The following is a 22,310-nucleotide window of genomic DNA, read 5'->3' as shown; positions in this document are numbered from 1 at the left end:
TAAAATTAACGTTAATCAGATCTTACTGACATGAATTTAAAGTAGTTTAGCTATCAATATTCGATATTAGGTACTTGTAAGCAGGAAAGTTGAATATTATGTACATGACAGTTATAACTGCTCACTTAATGATAATATTTTTATATACATTCATTATTCGTGTGTATTTTAAGTGATACAAGAAGATAGACTTATTGTGGATAAAGGAACACACAAAACCACTCAAGCTAAATAATTGTTTCTCGACCTTTTTCTGGCAAATTCAAAGGGCGGAAGGGATGGACTTTTTGCCAAAATGGTTGTGTAGCTCTACCGTTATTTACAATTTGTGTGTTCCACCAGTAATTACTCTTAACATGTACAATAGCGGACAAGTGTGAGGCTCCTTTGCACAGGATGCCGGCTAGATTATGGGTACCACAACGGCGCCTATTTCTGCCGTGACGCAGTAATGTTAAGCAAGTGTCGTCTAAAATAAATAATAATAATAAGTAGTATGTTTCGATAGGTGATATGTGAAGGGCGCTGTAGCTAGTGAAATTACTGGGCAAACGAGACTTAACATCTTATGTCTCAACTTGACGAGCGCAGTTGTAGTGCCGCTCAGAATTTTTGGGGATTTTCAAGAATCCTTAGCTGTATTGTAATGCGCAGGGCGTATCAATTTCCATCAGCTGAACGTCCTGCTCGTCTCGTCCCTTATTTTCATAAAAAAGTGCGAGACAGACTTGGGCACACAAATTTGAACACACTTGCACACTTTAAATACAACTATATATCATAGAAAAAGAATTAAAAAGTCAACAACTATAATTTGACTTTTATGAGGATTCGTTTGCCATAATCTATATATAAATGAATTGCTGTTCGTTAGTCTCGCTAAAACTCGAGAACGGCTGGACCCGTTTGTCTAATTTTAGTCTTGAATTATTTGTGGAAGTCCAGGGAAGGTTTAAAAGGTGAATAAATAGGAAAATGTTCAGAATTAAATAAAAACAACAATTTTGTTTTTCCTTTAATGTGTCCTCCGTGTGTCGATCAGAAATCAAATAAAAATAATAGTTTAAAATGAATAACTAATTATAATTTTTATATGTTCTGAGAATGAGTCTTCTTAGGAGGTAAAAAATAAAATTCCTTAAAACACGGGTAAAAACACTTAAAAAAGATTCCTTTTGTTTGTATGAAGTTTATTTTATACAAAAAATTAGGTCTTTTATTGAGATTATTAGGCATTGAGACAGTACGAAGTCTGCCGGATCAGCTAGTGTGCAATAAATATAGATTTGTGTAATTAAAACAACTAGTGGGTAAACATCTTAACAATAAAATAAATTTTAAAATAATAAAAGATTATAATAATTAAAATCCTATTTCCCTACTTAATCATATTAATACACATGAAATTTAATTAATAACCTAAGCTTTCCTCAAGTTAAACAATTTCAATATTAAATAATTCAACTTACATTAGTTTAATTTATCACTTCTGTCCGGCGTCCCGAGACGCACACTTTTTTTTATAAGATGCTAATGCATAGCCATTTCCAGCATAGTGGTACGAATGTGAGAACCCTGAATGGTTCTTTCGGAATATAAGTTTCAATTTACCTGAAGTGTAAAAAATTTTCCTTAAACGGTTGTGGGTTTTGATCGGGTTCATTATGAACCCTTAATTGGAGCATCAAGGGACTGGCGGAGTATGTATTAAATGCCAATTTAAACTTAATACCTCCGCGCGTTCTGAGAAAAAGTGAATTGACTGACGGACAATTACTGATCAACGTAGCTCTCTTTTGGATGTATAAATTTAAATTAAAACATTAACAAAAAGATATCGCCTTGAAACTTAACCTTAAAATAAGTAACTAAAAATTTTAAAAATATATTCTCCCAAATTGGCGTTGCGTAGAGACGTCGCTTCATTGTGTGTCTTCTACCGCATTTATCACGGGGAGTGTTCCGAAGAGCTGTTTCACCTGATTACTGCCGCCGAATTCTACCTTCGCACGACACGCCACAAGTTAGTATATCATCCCCACCATCTGGATGTGTGGCGGTCCTCCACAGTGCGGTTTTGAAGGAGCTTTCTTCCACGTACTACAAAGATGAGGAATGAGCCTTCTTGTGTTTCCGGGACGATACGACATGGGTTTCTTCAAAAAAAGCGCGTACACCTTCCGTATGGCCGGCAACGCTCCTGTGATTCGTCTGGTGCTGCAAGAGAATGTGGGCGGTGGTGATCACTTAACACCAGGTGACCGTACGCTCGTTTGTCCTCCTTTTCCATAAAAAAAAATTAAATGTAATATTTTCAAAATTATCAACCTAATAATTTTTTTTTATTTGCGATGTTGTACTCTATTTTAAGGTTCGTAATTTTTTGACATGTGTTTCATTACAAAATATATATTTTACTCAAATTGCGATGAATGAAAATATGACTCTCATAACAACACAAATCATTTCCCTACTTATTACAGGCTTTTAACTAGGGGCTTAATCTAGTTATTTCACCTCAACCTCCGATTTTCTAAATGATCTCATGAGATCCAACGCGTCCCATAGTTTAACCCATAGTTTCTCAACCTTATTTTGCTCACCGCCCACTTTGAGAATATTTTTTTTCTATAGTATTTTCGTGTATTTTTTTGCCTTTTTAGACTATATTTTTATATCTACCCACGCCCCATCTGCGCCATCTCAATGCTTCCTAATTTTCTCTGGGTCTTCTACTGCCCCCCCCGAAAGTCTCAAACGCCCACGTTGAGAACCTATGGTTTAACCTTTCGCGATACCTCTAAGCTTGAACTCCGTTAATTACCGAGCGACTTTGGCACGCGAATTTTACGCGCGCGTAAGTGCATCTATGCGTATTATTATACGTATATACGTGTAGCAAAAGTATGCTTAAATATACAATTTATCAGCATTACCTGTCCGAAGTATGCATAGGTACTTTATCATAAACTTCCTGAAATAAAATTTGAAAACAAAATTTTATGAACGATGTGAGATTCGAACTCGCGACCTCTCGCGATCCGTGCGAGCGCTCTTCCAACTGAGCTAACCAGTTTGAGTGTCGTATCGTTGATAAAATCATGTACAGTTTGTTCAACTCTCAGGTTGTGGCTTCATCTACAGGATCTACTTTACAGTTGCTCCACCTGCTCCACCCAAATATTTGCATTTTAGGAAATTGACTTGAGATGTCGGTCTTTCAAATCTAAACAATTTGTTATATTTTAAAGTGATCATCACAAAGTGGTTATCGCTTGAAAGTATAATAAATTGTTTTTAATATTTCTGTCCTAATATGTCGTAGGGATACAGTTTTAGAATATAATCTTATTATCTTTTCCTGTTTGAACAGGCCTGAAGCTAAAAAGCCAGACACAAACGACGGATGTAGTAACTTTAACAGGCCCCACTTTGTTTACTTCAGAGCCTATTAGGCATTATAATAACGTTTAACCCTCGCCAGTGTTAGCTGTGTAAACATTTTGTTTAGAACTTTTAAAACCCTGGATGCTTTTAAATGCTACAAATTAAGAACATTTGTATATTAAGCTTCTGATACTGAAACAATATATACAGGATGTAATCTTTATTATTTGAGAAACATATTGGGGATGCAATTCGCAAATATTACAATAATAATAATATTGTCACACTCTTACACAAATTATCATGCCTCAAAATACATAAATACATATGTATATCTATGATTCGGAAGCAAACATTCATATTCATTATTCTTTCCTTCATAACATAGTTCATGGTAGGATCGACAGTACAGAGATAACTGAACTATTCATACAATTACGAGTACCGTCAGCTCGCACTAGACACACGCCTCTATTCCAAGTCCCGCTGAGTCATACTAATTATTATGAAAATTCGGTAATCTGTCGCACTCTATGCAACTATAATAAGCAATTCAACAGTACTGAACTTTTTAATAACAGTAAAGGCTGCTTTAAAAGGAGTGTTAGTAAAAATCTAAAGGAAGGTTAAATTTAGAGTAATTCACAAACACACACACACACACACACACACACACACACACACACACACACACACACACACACACACACACACACACACACATGCACACACACACACGCACTCTCACCAAACCCCACACGCACAAATATCATGTCTTTTTATAAATATTGTAAATCCATTATTAGGTGTAAGTCCTACAAAATAGTATTATTATAACCTATTTTAAGTTCTGTGGATTTTGTGATGTTTTAAATAAAATTTTAAAATAAATTATATAAATGATTGCACCTACCGAGATCGAACCCGCGACCTCTAACTCAGTAGGCAGGGTCTCTATCCACTGGGCTATAGCGGTCGTCAAAATCTTTAACTGTGACCAGGCGATTATCCCGTTACTATTACAGATATCAAAAAACTTTACACTGATATCGAAAGTACCTCACCTAATCAGTGCAATGGTTATTATATACTATATTAAATAATAAGTTTAATTGTACAATATTACTTCGTAAACATATTTTTTGATAAAAAATAGGCACGCTGAGTTTGGTGCGCCCATTCTTCTTAGGTCTGAGGCATTATTTAGACTTTCAATAAGTGATGTCACATTCTATTTTGAATAAAAATATTTGAATTTGAATACATTTAGTATGTACTCCATATATAGCCGGATCAACACACACAGCGTAAGAATGTGGGCCGGCTTGAAGTACAGGCGTTACACTTCTACAACCATCGTCATCCTTTGACTCAAGCATTGAAATCATTTTAAGGCGACACTAAATGCCAGCGACCTTGAGCGATATATGTTCACGGCTGCCCTGCCGGCCCGCCATCTATGTAACCAAGTCAATATTTTCAAAATTCTTGCGTGGAAATCAGTTTATATGCTTACAATCCTCGTTATTCACTACTAATCTGAATAAATGAACCTACACAAAAAAGTACAAGCTATAAGAATAACTTTTCTGAGAGAAGTACCAAAAAAATGCGTCACGCCATGCTAAAAATCTTGTTTAACTTCAAAGAAATGTGGTAGTTCAAAAAGGCTCGGCAGTATTAACTATAACCAACAGCAAGTATTAGCAACCTACAAATAAGACTTAAGGATATGTGTAACAGGATTAAGTATTGTTCATAGCTCGAAATGCTATACTTTCACCACAAAACTTGTCTAAAAACACCATGTTTGCGTTTGCGTTTTCTGCTTACTCTTCGCCTTAATATTACTGATAAATATAATAACGATAAGAAAAATCAATATCATGTTAGAATGTCAATAAAATAACGCAATCGCTCCTACAAAATAAACATGTACTGCACAAAGTATACAGTTACGATGCATTACGGTTATTCTCTAAACAACATGATTATCTGTGTGTGTTATGTTGACTTTTTATGTGCATCGAGGGCTGCAGGCGTATGAGTAAGTAGCCCTCATAGCACCCACACTTCTCATATTTATACTTATTATGATTCAATGAGTGAATGAAAATATGAATGTTTTAATAAAATCTCAATGAAAAGACAATCTGTAAGGAACGAACTTTGCACCCACCTTCTTGATGTAAATAACTATTAGTTTCATCCGCACTTAGTAAACTTTAAATAATTGTGTGAGTAAATACTATATAAAAGGACAGATATTCTAAGAATAATATATATAAATTTCAAATGTTACAGAAATATTTTCTGCAAATTGCAGTCGCTTTACTGATACACAGACAAAATATATAACGCCCCACCAAAAGAAAACATCATTAGAATAGAAATATATTTATTTACCATAGAAGTGACAATAACATAACATAATGCAAGAACAACATTTGGTAAACGTCGTGAATCTACATACTGATGTATCTGTACGAACTTTGACGTGGGGAAAAGAACAGATAAGAAACTTGGAGCCCACCCTTTAAATTAATATTATACAATTTTAGGTGGCCTGCGCAGAACCAAACAAGAACTATTCATCAATATCCTCTATATAATCTACTATACTATAGTAAGCCTTCTTTAGGAATTAGATCCTCCACGGTGCGTTTTTCAAGGAACATTCTGACACAATCAACCGTACCTTCAAAAAATCGGATACCCCTACCTTAAAGGCGGGCAACGCTCCTGTCAATCTTGTGTTGTTGTTAGAGTATAGGTGATTTCATTGATGTAATTATTGCCAAGGAATTAAAGAGAATGCAAATTTATTAGAGCGAAAAATAAATGTGTCGTTGTGCAGGTTACTTACACATGCGCCGTACCCACATAAAAAGGACAAACAAAGGACAAACGTCTGCAACAGGTCACCTTTGAAAGAGACTATTCCACGGTATTGTTATCTATATCACATAACATACCATCGCTACCGCATACCGCAAGTCTTCTGTGTATATATGGTATCATCAACTTAAAACGCTCTTTGTATCCTTTCGCAGTCAACCCCTCTCTGTTAGTTTATAGTAGTATTATTCAAGATATAATATCTTATATAGAGCGATTGTTTGGAATGTGCACAATATATTAATACATGCATATTATATTTAGAGCACCAGTGGGAGGCTCCTTTGCACAGGATGCCGGCTAGATTATGGGTACCACAACGGCGCCTATTTCTGCCGTGATGTGAGTCATGTGTAAACATTACTATGTTACGGTAGCTAGTGAAATTACTGGGCAAATGAGACTTACATCTTATGTCTCAAGGTGACGAGCGCAATTATAGTGCCGCTCAGAATTTTTTGGGTATTCAAGAATCCTGAGCGGCACTGCATTGTAATGGGCAAGGCGTATCAATTACCATCAGCTGAACGTCCTGCTCGTCTCGTCAATTATTTTGTATATAACATGTGAATGTGAACCGTACATATATATGGTAATACCTAACAGGAAACTATATAATTTAACTATTTTTGTTTCAGTTTAAATAAATATATAGCTGCTGATTTTGAAGCGACGTTCCCTAGTTTATGATATAAGGAAAGGTGTGTTTTGATTTCGAAAATATAAAAAAGAAACTAAAAACTCACGAAATCCTACAAATATTATAAATGTGAAAGTTTGTATCTCTGGATGTATGTTTGAACTTCTTTAACGCAAAAACTACTGAATAGATTTTGATGAAACTTTACAATAATGTAGCTTACACACCAGAATAACAAATAATTTATAAAACTATAGTGTGAATTATACAAAATATAAAAGAAGTGTGATTGTTACTAATGAATACAACTAGCGCCATCTCTTATCAACTAGCAAGCAAAAGATCAATACAATTTATATGGCAAAACAACGTTTGCCGGGTCAGCTAGTTTTAAATAATTGTATACAATTAAGTATTTAAATAACAATGGTTTCTCAATAAAAACACCCGGCAATAAGCCATGAGTTAACTTTAAAACGATAAAGAATTAATGGGTCTACGTTATCTGCCCCAATATTATAATGAGAACTTAAAAACTTTGAATTTCTTTTACAAAGTAATTCGGAGTGAATAAACACTATCAAATATTACTGAAACCGGTATTGTCATACTACCATTTTTATATGAGTTCATACAATTTATCTTATTCAATTTGAAAAAAACTTATTCACTGTAAAACTTTATAAGTTACTTGTAATAAATTCAAATTCAAATATTTTTATTCCAAATAGGATTCAAAATCACTTATTGAACGTCAAAAACTATCAGCCATTCAAAAGAGACTGCCTCAGACCTGAGAAGAATGTGCGCAAGAAACTCAGCGGGCTTTTTTTTAATAACAATAAAAATATGGATTACAATGTGATATCGTACAATAAATATTTATAATAATTAAAGAGCCTGAGGGTGTTCGATTTATTCCCAGTCCGTGGTGTCATAAAGAAATTCGTTTATGCTATAGTAACCTTTCCTACACAAACGTTTTTTAACAATTCTTTTAAATTTCGTAACACATTTGTTTTATACATTTTCTGGGATCATATTGTAGAAGCATATACATCGCCCAACAAAAGACTTACTAACTCGACCCAACCGAGTAGTAGGCATAACAAGTTTATGTTTGTTCCTGGTGTTAACATTATGAATGTCACAGTTTCTAGAAAAATCCTCAATGAGCTTACGTACATACACAACAAATAACTTTGTGTAAGTTAATTATTAAATGTCAGGAATAAATATGGAGTACAAAAGTAACTTAAAAATATTATTCAAATAAGTAAAACATAATATAGAATAATATATTTACAAATATTAATCCCAAATATTTTATCATTGAAATAATCTTTCACATTATAACAGGCCTTAGATGTTAATTAATATTTTACGATTTACGACATTCGACTTCATTTATTGGTAATTTTTTAATATCATTTGGGATTTTTTTTAAATATACTACTATAATAAAACTCTCTTAAAGCAACGGCTATTATTGTAATAATGTCTCGAATTCTCAAGCCGACTCGACTCGATAGAGTGACATCAATAGAATCATCAAGTCATCTGTGTTCGGCTTGATTCTCTTCCGTTGCGGGCGATGTGGGTTCTCTCTGCATCTTCTACCGCATTTATCACGGGGAGTGCTCACAGGAGTTGTTTCTGTTGATACCAGTTGCTGAATTCCACCAGCAGTAATTACGTTTTTTTATGGAAGAAGAGGACAAACAAGCGTACGGGTCACCTGGTTTAATTTAATAATTTTGTGTAATTTTAAGGGAAAGTATATAAGGAATTGAAAACAGAGGTGGTTGCTAGCTCTCCGTCAGCCGCAACGTTTAGCTTAGGCTCAGGATAGTCTCAGCTGTCAAATGACTCAGTCAGCTAAATCCAGAGGGACCTAAGTCGAGGGCTTGGACGACTTCACTCGTCGTCTCGCCGCCAACATGTTCGCGCGTGCCGACTCGTCCGATCTCCATCATCTGCGAGATCTGGCCCCCTGGCACGCGCGGCCACCTGACAGCCGCCGCTACCCGCGTGGTCTCGTGCGGGACAAGGATGAAGAGTGACGTGTTTGCGCGCGGCTCGGCTGATCGCCCTCCCTCTTCTTCGGGGCTGATCGTCAAAGCCCGCGCAAACCGGCAACAATCACCGGATCTGAGCTGAGGGAACAGGCGCTCCCTCAGCTCCAAAAAGATGATTACAAAAGGGCTCCATCCGCTCTCCCAGCATATATAACATAAATTAAAGAAGACGACCGCAGAGAGCAACGACTCCCACCCCCAATGACCCGCCCGTTTCAACGGGCGGCGAGTGATCCCTGCTGCAGGGGACGAAAAGTCCTTATCAGCATTCCCCCACCGCGCCTATGTGGGCGCGGCGAGAGAAGTCCAAGACGAAGGAATAAATTTGTCTCGCTGTGAGGTGCTGAAGTTTAATTGATAGTGTGTATTTAGTACCGGTACATGTACACTTATGATAATGAGATGTGCAATAGGATAGGAGGTACGTAGGTGACTAATGAATATGCGCGATACAGTCTAGTTACTCGCTGAGTGACAGGAAAAAGGGGATTGTTAGCGCGCGAGTCAAATGCGAGCAACCGCCGCTTTCTATATTAAATGCAATGGAGATTTGTATTATATATCTAGAAATACTGTGACAGCTGTGAACACGTCTAAAAATAGAGGTGGACTGTAAGCCTCTATTTTCAGCAACGCACGCACATCAAAACAAATTGTACAAAGCTGTGCCTTGTCATGCACACTTAAGTACTAAACCTTGCCTGTCTTCACGCGTTAACAGTAAGATGCTGTATCTAGACGTATAATTGCTTTTGTGTTTGGATTCGGAAATTGCCATACACAAGCTACAGATTCATAGAGAGTGACGTATTATATCAATTCAAAATCAAAAAATTATCTTAAATTAAAAAGCGACCCCGACAGGACAATTATTTTTTTCACGCATCCAAAATTGCGTTTCGTTTCTAGTACCAGATTTTTTTTATGGAAAAAGGACAAAAACGAGCGTACGGGTCACCTGGTGTTAAGTGATCACCGCCGCCCACATTCTCTTGCAACACCAGAGGAATCACAGGAGCGCTGCCGGCCCTTAAGGAAGGTGTACGCGCTTTTTTGAAGGTACCCATGTCGTATCGTCCGGGAAACACCGCACAAGGAAGCTTATCCGAAGCTCCACAGCTTTGTAGTACCTGGAATGCTCGAGAAGCGCACTGTGGAGGACAGCCACACATCCAAATGGTGGGGATGATATCCTAACTTGTGGCGTGTAGTGGGAAGGTAAAATTCGGCTGCAGGAATCAGGTGAAACAGCTCTTCGGAACACTCCCCGTGATAAATGCGGTAGAAGACACACAATTAAGCGACGTCTCTCGTTCTACGTTGCACGCAGTCTAATGGATCGAGCTGATACTGGGGATGCGCCAGACCACAGATGACAGCAATACTCCATTTGCAGCCGGACCTGCGCTTTGTAGAACGCTATAATGTGGGCCGGTTTGAAGTATTGCCGTGCTCTATTTATGGCGTCCAGCTTCTTCGAAGCCAATTTGGCATTGCTCTTCCTGATGACCACGGACTTGGCAATCGCTCCAGTTAGATGAGTTGAAAAGACCGCGTATCGCATAGATATATCGACGATCTATTGGGCTGTCAGAGATTAAGCTCAGCATAATCTCATCTGTCAAATGACTTTAAATACCCAAAGATTGCGCTAAACTTGATCTCATCTGAGTTTTACGTAAGTAAAGTCTTAAGTACGCTCTATAGATCTCATTAGTAATAGGATTCCATTGGTTAATCATTCGGATATGGAACTATAAAAATCGATATTATAGAAGTACTAAGTTGATGTTGTGAGATGCGTTCCAACTATGAATGTCTCCACAGAAATTCAATTAAATCTTATTAAATGTATAAGTGTACACTTCATCGTTATTACTACAAAGTATAATGGCTCCTCTTCACAATCGGCGTTTAAGGGCACGCGAGCACAATCATGTGGAGAACTTATTCGCTTTTAGTCGTCGATCATCGTCTATAATCGTCGAGATCGTCATGAGTCGCGGCGATCGGTGACTTGTCGGTTTTTTGGACACCCATCAAAGGGAATTCGCGTGTAGTTGCGTGCGCGTGCCCACACGATCACCGGTCATTCACACACTGGAGGACACTGGACATAAAAAGGCATTTATTTTCTTAAAATTGATTCCTTTAGAATTATTTTTGATGTCATTTCTAATAACTTCTACATACTACTACCGCTTCGGAAACAAATGGCGCTCTGAGAGAGAAGAAGCGGTGCAAGAAACTCTCGCAGCATTCTTTTTTGAGCTGTTTTCAATAAAAATATAGAATATTGTACAGTCATTTCTATCGCTATAAAATAATCTCAATCTAGTCCCAGGCTGTCCGATCATTTAGATATTCAGCAGTGGAGTAATAGGATTTACGACAGAGCCATTTTTTTATAAAACATTTAAATTTAGTTACAGAGAATGACTGAACAGTTGCTGGGACTTTATTATAAAAGTGTATATATTTACCCTTAAAGCTATTATGTATCTTATGAAGCCTACTAGAATTGATGACAAACGATCATACAAGTAACGATCATCGCCGGTAGTGGAGAGGAGGCATTAAAAAAAGTCGCTTACCGATGTCTGTTACACAGGACAGACAGCGGGAAGCGACTTAGTACTGCTTAGATCTTTAAAACTATGCAATGGATTTTGATGCGGTTTTTTTAAATAGGTAGCGTGCTTCAAGAGGTAGGTTTATACATACGTCTAATATAGTAGAGAAATACTTTTCATTTTAGACCTTAAAAAGGTTTACAAAAAAGTCTTTTATCCTTACTTTTTACGAGAAATAATTAATAATTTGCGAAGCGATTTTAAAAAATACAGCATTTACTTCCTGTTTGTTCACGTTGCCATATGGCAACGGCATAAGACCACCATGTACCCTGTTATGAAGTTAGCACATAAGACATTAATCCTTATCCATTTAGTAAAGTACCTTTACCACCTTTACCCATGCTTTAAATCCTTTATTAAAGATTCTGAAACAGTTAGCTTATTGCCAACATTAAAACATCCAATGTTCTAATAACCATTACATCATCCAAAAGAGTGTTGTAATGTTGTACTGAATTTCATAACAACACTCCCAGACACTGTATTTTTAACCCTTCATGCGCAAAGAGTTTCAACAGACAGCCACATTCTTATTGTTCGATGCGTGGTATCTGTATGAAAAAAAAAAACATGTTCAAAAATAGAACATTTTCGTTTACGCGCGTTCCACACTACCAGAACGTCGCGCGCCGTAAAAAAAAGTAGGTTATTCGAATCCCCGCCCTTTTGTCTTCGATATTTTTATTGTTTTGTTTACAAAAAATGAGCGATTCATTTTAAACGCTGCAAAAGAACATTATATTTGATTGAATGAATTTTTATTATTGCACTATACTAAAGGTAAATTACTACTAAAATAAATAATTGTTTCATTAATACTTAGTTTATTTGTATATAATCAGTAATGAATGATATTAGGTTACTACTAGGACTGGCTGTTTTAATGTTAGCAGTAAGCTAAATGTTCCAGAATCTTTTAGAGTATTCATATTCGGGGTGTAGATAAAGTCTTGTATGCAACTGTTGATAATTAGATATTAAAACACTCGTGTGATACTATATCACACTCGGCTTCGCCTCGTGAGATAAATCCACATTCGTGTTTTAATACCCCTTATTACACAACAGTTACATAAATAAGTATAATACATTGTGTAATTAATATTGATCAATACGGCCCTTTACAGCATTTAATTAAGATGAATATTTTCGAGGATATTACAGATTTAAAATGCATTTTGAGACATAAATAACGGTATCACTCGGAAATACCTACGTTATATTTATTTAATGTTTAATTTTGACGAAACGAAATCTGTCCGGGCAGCTAGTTACTGAATATTTTTTTTTGCATTACAAAAGATATTCTTGAGATTTGCCTCTTTAACAAAATTTCAGATGCTTTCAACGCCTTCTTTCAAATCGTGTGTACAATGCGTACTATAACGCTACTTTGAACACAAACTCATGAACATTGATTGACTCATCAATCAATCAATCAATCATTGTCAACAGAAAAGTACAAATTTGCCAGTCCTGTTATAATTTGACATTCAGCAAAAGACATAGATTTATATATATCTTTACTCGCCGTGTATTTTGGTTCGAGGTCAAAGTTGTTTAATCTAGAGAATATTGTTATTATATAATTTGTTCACTTCTGGGATTAATTACACAAGTTAAATTTGAAAATAAAATTTATGAACGATGCGGGAATCGAACACGCGCCTCTCACGTTCCGTGCGAGCGCTCTTTCCACCGTGGCAACCGTACAAGTGACGTATCGTTGTTAAATTTATTATGTCTTGATCAACTCTCAGGTTGTGGCTTCTTATTCTATTCTGAAATATCCAATAATGGTTCTACAATTAACATATGGTTTAATTTGCTTTAATATCAGCGAAAGATATATTAGCATGGTCTCCATGGTCCGAATCGGGGATAATCAGGACTACTCATCCCCACCTACTGAGGCATAATAACCAAACTAGACTCACAATCACGCTCAAAAATACTCCGAAGGAAAACTCTGCCTACGCGTCTATTAGGCAGAGTTTTTGTTCATAGACTTAGAACATTACTGGCACAAAATAAGGTGTTATTTGTCAGTGTCAGTGGGAGTATAGTTGTTAATAGTACGTCAATTTTTTTTTCAACCTTTTTTCGTAGGAACAATCAAACGAGGGTCCTAGTATTAACATACTCTTTGGAAGGGACTTCCAACCTTTTGTTGGAGGACCAATTTTTTTTTTATTATTGGTATTGGTGGATATAGTGGCCAGAAATTTTAGTATACACTGAAACATATTCGATCGAGCGTTCCGTGACTCGTAATTACATTATCAAGAACGGAAAAAGTCGCGTGAAAAGCTGTACTGCATATATATTTCCAGTGGTATTTGTCTATTTTCCACTTTGATTGATTTGAGTTTGAAGGATTTGAAGCAAGAATGGTTATTATCATGCGGGATTGATTCCTTTTGTCATGGATGATATGCAGTAGCTGTAAGTAGCCATTTGTAAAAGAACTGGGTTTAATATGGGCTTAATAATTAAATTGAATAAAAGCTCTATTTTCCGGTCTATACTGAATGTCAAACTATGTATAAAATATCTTTGCTGTGATAATATGGTACAATAAACAATACGGGACTCGAAGCCGCACCGCTAGAGTTCCCTCCGAGCCCACTGTTCGAGTGACGCATGGAGCATAAATCTTGGTATGTTTTTCTTCAACTCTCAGATTGCGCCTCCATCTTCACGATCTACTTTACAGTTGTTAACCTATTCAACCACAATATTTGAGAGAGTTGAACAAGACATACCATCTTAGATTTATGATCAAAGGCGAACGGTTGTCTCAGTTGGTAAGAGCGCTCGGACAGAACCCGAGAGGCGCGGGTTCGAGTCCCGCATCGTTCATAAATTTAAGTTACAAATTTAATTTGTATAATTAATCCCAGAAGTTAGGCGTATCACTTTAAAAATAACAAGTTATAATAATATGGTGTTACTAATAGCAGATGTAGATGAAGGTTACCTAGATCTTCCGATGAAATAAATATCGAATATTCTAATATATAAAACGGCTTGATTCTCATGAAATTTTTAGTGCATATTGGGTAGGTCTGAGAATCGGACAACATCTACTTTTCATCCCCCTAAATGTTAAGGGTAGTCCACGCCAAATGTTTTTTTTAATTTGTTTAATGAGCCAGCATTAAAAATACACACAACTTCAAATTTACACCCATCTACGATCAACAGTTACTTTTGTATTGCGATTTTAATATCGGCAATACAACGTTTGCTGGGTCAGCTAGTATAATATAAAATACAGGAGACAGTTAGAATATTGAATAGGTTATAGACATTAAGGATGTGTCTTAAAACCAATGACGTGTAAGTCTTAGTAAAGAAACCTTTTTCCTTTTACATCTTGACAATTCGGTCAATCAACTTCACACCTGGGCCGGAAATAAATGCAAATAGCACTGGACTAACGGAGGGACAAAAAAATTGAACGACACTACTTAAAGGCTTTGATAAAAACCTCAAAATGTATTCACTTTAAACAGATAGGAATTGCAATGTTAAAATGTAGAACTAGACACTCATGTGTATTATAATATGGAAATATATTTCCACCGGATTGAAATAGGCAAATTTGATTTAGATTGACACAGGGACACATAATTAGGGATTGCTTGTAACTAATTCTAGTAGGCTTCATGAGATACATAATAGCTTTAAGGGTAAATTTATACATTTTTATAATAAAGTCCCAGCCTTCAGGCATTATCTAAATAAATTTAAATGTTTTATAAAAAAATGGCTCTGTCGTAAATCCTATTACTCCACAGCTGAATATATAAGTGATCGGACAGCCAGGGACTAGATTATGATTATTTTATAGCAATAGAAATGTTTTCACAATATTGTATATTTTTATTGAAAAGAGCGCAAAAAGAAAGAATGCTGGGAGAGTTTCTTGCGCCGCTCCTTCTCTCTCAGAGCGCCATTTGTCTCCGAAGCGGTAGTAGTATGTAGTATATTAGAAATGACATCAAAAAGAATTCTAAAGGAATCAATTTTGAGAAAATAAATGCCTTTATGCCTTTCACGACAGATCTAATTGAGTTGCAGTGCTAGAGGGTATTAAGGCCCCCTAAGCCAACACAATCATTATAGTAATATTAAACAAATAACATAAAATAATGGCACGATGATAAATCTTGATATATCATGTTCATCTCTCAGGTTGTGGCTTCATATCACCAGAGAGTTGAACAAGACATATCAAGATTTATGAACGTGGCGTCACTCGAACGGTTTCCTCAGTGGTAGAGCGCTCGCACGGAACGCAAGAGCTCGCAGGTTCGAGTCCCGCAACCTTCATAAATTTAATTTGTAATTAATCCCAGAAGTGACGGTTATCACTTAAAAAAAATAACATAATGGATCAAAAACTTTGATTCTAATGCAAATGCTAAATACCAAACGTATATATAATACAATTAAAAAAAGCGTTCCAAATTAATGTAATTCCGTACATGTTATTATAAATTACCTGTACTTCTAAAAAAGGGCTAAGGTTTTTTTTCATGCTTCGTCATTCTTATCGAAAACTATATACTTTTCAAAAAAATTATTGATATTGTGCTAGTTTTAAACTAGTGTTTGTGTACTTGTGTATGCTCGCAAGAAGTTTTACTTCTTTGGCGCAACAAAGCAAAAATCCTTAAAATTATTTATTCCTCATGCTATTCTACGTTTGTAGATAGAACAATATTGTAAAAATCTTGCAAAGATGGCTTTGACAGTTAATTATTAAATAATGAATACGGCTGTACGGGCTTGAACCCTTTGCCTGTCCTAATAATGGACGAAGAAACCAAAAAAAAAATAACGAATGTCGCAAACGTCAGAAAATTTTAAGAACCAACTTCACCCTGCTACTTTTGTGTTAAAGTGATGCGCGCGCATCTTATTTATTCACTCTCATCATTTTTTTTATAACGCGCATAAAGAAGTATTACTGCAATTGTAATAAAATCTGTTGAAGCTTGTGCCCATGAAGCCCTTTCATACGACACCCCATATGGCACTGTTAGCTCTTTGATGAATATGATTTTATTTATACAAATGATTTTAGTTTTCTTTAGTGTTAATTTCGTCAATATTTGTTTTTAGACAATTCGACACGTTTTTCGCCTCTATACGAGACAGTCTCGTGCCAGATTTTGGCGAGACAACACGTCCTGAGGATGCCTCGTATAGAGGCGAATCACGTCTCGAATTGTTTAAAAACAAATATTGGCGGAATAAACACTAAAGAAAACTTAATTCATTTGTATAATTATGGATTTCAGCAAAGTAACGCCTACTTCAATAAAAAAAAAATGATTTTATTTGACATTCAATATTTGTTAATTATGACCTTAATGTGCAATTGAACAGATGGACAGATCTAGGACTATTGTTTTGTAAATGAAATATATAAGCTACTTTTAACTGTTAGATAACCGATAAAAAAAGACCTGGAATATTAGTTGAGTCTGCGTGAGAAGCTACGTCTTACACTCGCGATTTGTATGACACTTTGTGTTAGTGTGTGTGAATTAATCGAAATAGAGGATAGTTCTAAACTCTAAAGCTTATTATTTTCCACCATTTCACAGCGTCATTGTCTATGAAGACGTTTTAATGATCTAAGTATCATAACACGTAATGGTGAATATATTCTGGTTGATTGTAAAACGATACCGAAATACTGTTTGACTTAATTAAACTTATCACAGCTAGCAATCTATTACTCACAACCTTCGACGTTATAAGAATAATAATAGCTAAGCCTTACAATCAACAACCTATAGAAATCTTTAGCAATGATAAGATAAGAATGACTTCATCTAAAAAACTTAAGTAACCTCTGAATTAAACTTATAATTCAAGGTTATCTTAGCTGTTATAACTTATAATTGGTAATCTAATATATATTATAATAAAATACTTTTACGATCAACTTGAGTAGAATATAATCAATCATTCTCAAAAATAAAAATTCGTGTAAATACGCATTTAAAAATATGCAGTATACACTAAGAGGAAAAGGGAATGTAATGGCTGGTGTTAACTGTTCTTAATATTTGTGTTTATTAGGTATTTTTTTATTTCATCTTTTGTTATTTAACAGTAGGTATACCTTCTTATGTATAAAAATAAAATATTGATATAAATACTTCTTAAGTACAGTCGTTGAGAGCGAAGTGATGAATTTGCACCACGCATAAATCTACACAGGATTCTGTGGCGCATCTTAGTCTTAAGTTTTCATTGTACTCTTTTTTTAATATGAATAATAAAAAAAATGCATTCAATGATTTCACGTTTTTTTTTATGAAAAGAAGGGACGAGACGAGCAGGACGTTCAGCTGATGGTAATTGATACGCCGTGCCCATTACAACTTACTCAGGATTCTTGAAAAACCCCAAAAATTCTGAGCGACACTACAAATGCGCTCGTCACCTTGAGACATAAGATGTTAAGTCACATTTGCCCAGTAATTTCACTAGCTACGACGCCCTTAAGATCGAAACACAGAAATGCTTATACAGTACTGCTTACATTACGTTACTGCTAAGCATCCCACTGTTTTTTTTTTTTTTAATTTAGTATAATGTTGTAGTCATTTGACACATTTGTCTCAAGGTGACGAGCGCAATTGTAGTGCCGCTCGGATTTTTAGGGTTTCTCAAGAATACTGAGCGGCACTGCATGGTAATGGGTAGAGTTTTTTAATCATCAGTTTTCATAAAAAAACATAAATGCTATTTATTTACACTTAAATCATTATTAAATTTTTGGCCGTAGGTGTTCTCAAATAAAACAGTTTCAAAATAGTTTCCTTGCAATTGTGACATTTAAAAGATGTAAAATAAATAGTACATATTCAAATTCACAACTTTACTTCCTTTGGTTATTTTCTCTCTGTTATTTCAAACTAAAAGGAATTTTAACTATCAATCTTAAATAATTTATACCTCTAGATAGAGTCTTTTGCTGTTAGACAACCGATAAAACAAGCCAGGAATATTAGTTTAGTGTGTGTCCCAAGCTGCGTCTTACACTCGCGATTTGTATGACACTTTGTGTCAGTGTGCGTGCATAGCTCCAAATAGAGGCTAACTCCATACTCAATTTTTTTTGACGTTTTCACAGCTGTCATACATAGTCTATCTAAGATTCAAAAGTGCCTGTCATGGCCTAATTGACATAAATATTTTGAATCTTTGTGTAGGTATATATTTAAGATTGACGGTTTATTGGATTAAATATAATTTAGTAGCAAGAGTATCAAATTTAAAGAAATATTATTTTGACTTTTTTTTTCTTATAAATTAATTAATTTATTTAATGAATGTATTATGATAACGTTAGTTGAAAATGTTTAACAGATGTGTATATTTATAATTAATAAATTGTAATATTTGTGCGCTTTTCCGTCATAAAATTATAAAATATTAGCCATAATTAAGCACCACCAGTGAGAGGCTCCTTTGCACAGGATTCAGACTAGATTATGGGTACCACAACGGCGCCTATTTCTGCCGTGAATTAGTAATGTGTAAGCATCGTTGTGTGTCGGTCAGAAGGGCGCCGTAGTTAGTAAAATTACTGGGCAAATGGGACTTAACATCATATCTCTCAAGGAAACGAGCGCAATTGTGGTGCCGATCAGAATTTTTGGGATTTTCAAGAATCCTAAGCGGTACTACATTGTAACGGGCAGGGCGTATCAATTACCATCTTGTCATAAAAAAACATCTTTTTACATATAAAAGGGGGAAAACGGACATGAGACTCACTTAATGGGAGGTGAGGCAACCTCCCAACAATAGCATTTCGAAATACGCACGGTGAGCCGAGTAAGTCTAACGGCAGCACGACGCTCTCAGTCGATTTCAAGCCTAATTTCGCTATTAGGAAGTTCTATTTTCCTTTGAACTTATAACGATATGAAGGTGGACAATTATGGGTTAAAGTTGGCAGTACGCCGTATGTATCAAGATTCTTAACTTGAATTACAAATTGACGTATAACTCAATATCACCACGACCGACTTCGATTATTCTTTTTTTGTTGGAAAGGATGTACTTTAAGAGTAGTTTGATGGGAGTTTGGTGAGGTGCTGACTATGGGATCCATGAGAAAGTAACGCAACTCTTCAATTCTTAGGAGCAAATTAAATATACTGAGCGGTATCTTTTTTGCTATCCGGATATTTGAATCTCCTACCGTAACGTCTTTATGGTCAAGTTATTGTCGTAGTCGAATATGATGATCAATGGACCTCTTTAACAACTAACAGTAAGGGTGCTGTGGCAGAATTTCAAACTGTCTGTAATCGTATTGCAATGCACTTACGTTCAATGCTGCATTGCAAAAAGTAGGTCTATACACATACAGAAAAAATTGGTAATTGTACTTCAGTTTTAGTAAAAATAAAAAAAAATTAAAATACAACCGACTTAAAAAAACTATTCCAAAATAAAACATATGATATGCACAAATAAGTTCAAAAATAATTGCGTATTTTTATACAATCTTACTATGTTAATCCTAGTTATCATAACTGTTATTTTTGGAGTGTCAGCCAAGTTCTGATAGTAACTTCATACATAGTTATAGGTTGGATGTGCTTGTTTCGCACGCGCGACGTGACTTATTAGATTATTTTAATAAATTAGAATATTTTGTTTCGGATAAGTATCGCTTTACGCTGCACCCATGTCTTACTGAGATGCGAAACGAATCACCGGTGAACCAGTCAGTAAAAAGCATGTCCCAAGTTATAATCATCTATACTTAAACATCTCGAAAAGTGTCTTAATGATGTGATAACTGAACCGAAAATGAGTCATTTAATACAAGGTGCAGATATACGAACGTAAAGTTGTATTAAAATACATTTCCAATGATACCTTCGGTTTTTGATAGAATACGATTCTAGCTAGTAAGAATTTATATGAAAGCGATGCCAGTTTTAATCTTTCCGTATTATATAAGGAGGTAACAAGCAGAAAGTAATAGGATATTACTTTTTGATTGTACTCAGAGCGGTTTCAAACAAAGGAAGGCGGGGGGCGTCATTATGGATTGAACCAAGGTAGGTAGGTATGTTTTTAAACTTTTATCATCGCGAATTCTATATATATATATATATATATCTCATATAACAGATACTACCTACTAACTTAAACATTGTAATTATTATGACGGGTACTCACTATATATATTTTTATTTGCTGAACGCCAATATATAATTGTTAGAGAAGCTATCGAAATGAAAAAAAAACTTACAATTTTAATAGGGAGGATGGTTTTGCGCTACCGAAAACATGGAATCCCGTAGTCTCACTCTGCAGTACAAATGCAACAAAAAGATCCGAAAGTATGGACGTCGTCAGTAGTGTGTGTCGTGAATTAGGGAATCAAAGACCAACACGAATTAGGCGCCACGTGGACAGTTTTTTTTTATGACAATAAGGGACGAGACGAGCAGGACGTTTAGCTGATGGTAATAGACGGTCTGCCAATTACATTGCAGTGCCGCTCAGGATTTTTGAAAAACCCCATAAATTCTAAACGGCACAAAACTGCGCTCGTCACCTTTAGACATAAAGTGCTAAGTCTCATTTGCCCAGCAATTTTACTAGCTACGTCACCCTTCAGACCGAAACACAGTATTGCCTACACATTACTGCTTCACGGCAGAAATAGTCGCCGTTGTGATACCGGAGTGGTGCAGAGGAGCCTCCCACTGATATACTGTTAGTGTAAATAGATTGATGTAGGTACTATAATTAGTGTCAAGTGTCAAATCAAGAGTTTCTCGCCTCCACCGCAGTTCCGTCCCGACCACTATTCATGCAATTGGATCGAAATATCGGCGTCACATTCATAAAATAATTAAAATACAGTAGGTATCTCTTTTATCTGTTCTGTGGATTGAACTATGTATACGTTCGTATACTAAAGAAGAGCGGCTCTATTCATCGACGATGAAATCATCTCCGATCGGCTTCATTCTTTGGCTTTGTGTAGAAATGTGGGTTTTCAGAGGAGCTATTCGGGTTGATTCCCAGCTGCCGAATTCCACTAAAGTACCATCCGCATCACGTTGACGTCTGGCATTCCACAACAGCGCGTTTTGCAACAAATTTCTTTCCTCGCACAGCTACTCTTGTGGAATCAATTACCAGCTAAGGTTTACCAGGACAGATACGACTTAGGGACCTTCAAGAAAAAATCACCTTAAAGGCCGGCAACGCATTTCTTGACACCTGATGATGCGGATGTATATGGGCGCTTGCCTCACCTCTCCCCATCCCGTGAGCCCCTTGCCCGTTTGCACCCTCTCATATAAAAAAAAAATATTTCTAGACCAATTCTAAATTCTACCGTTCTTTAATTACAAAATTAAATATATGCTTATTAATAAAATAACTAAATTAATTAACATGAATTATGTTTACGGCTATTTAGTTTGATGCTCATTACAAATTTCAGTGAATGGTTCAAACTTTAATTACAAGAGAAATCCTTTCTATTTAAATTACTAGTAAAGAGCCATTAATGTTTATTAATATTGTGAGAATTCGCTTGAAATTTTATTAATAACATTATTATTTATCTCAAATTATAACCTTCGTTTATAATTGCGTTTA

At 35.6% G+C, this 22,310-nt stretch overlaps 1 protein-coding gene and 1 non-coding gene across 2 annotated transcripts in view; one reads left to right on the top strand and one right to left on the bottom strand.

Annotated features, from left to right (window-relative positions):
• LOC126964887 (uncharacterized) overlaps nt 1-22,310 on the bottom strand; it is a 389,045-nt gene that overhangs the window by 253,858 nt on the left and 112,877 nt on the right. The gene's annotated exons all lie outside the window — the stretch shown is intronic.
• Trnas-aga (transfer RNA serine (anticodon AGA)) lies at nt 14,429-14,501 on the top strand. The gene has a single exon. It is a non-coding gene; the product is annotated as a tRNA-Ser (tRNA).

This window comes from Leptidea sinapis, chromosome 6, assembly GCF_905404315.1.
Source record: "Leptidea sinapis chromosome 6, ilLepSina1.1, whole genome shotgun sequence".
Classification (NCBI taxonomy): Eukaryota; Metazoa; Arthropoda; class Insecta; order Lepidoptera; family Pieridae; genus Leptidea; species Leptidea sinapis.
This window is presented reverse-complemented; position numbering and strand designations above follow the sequence as displayed.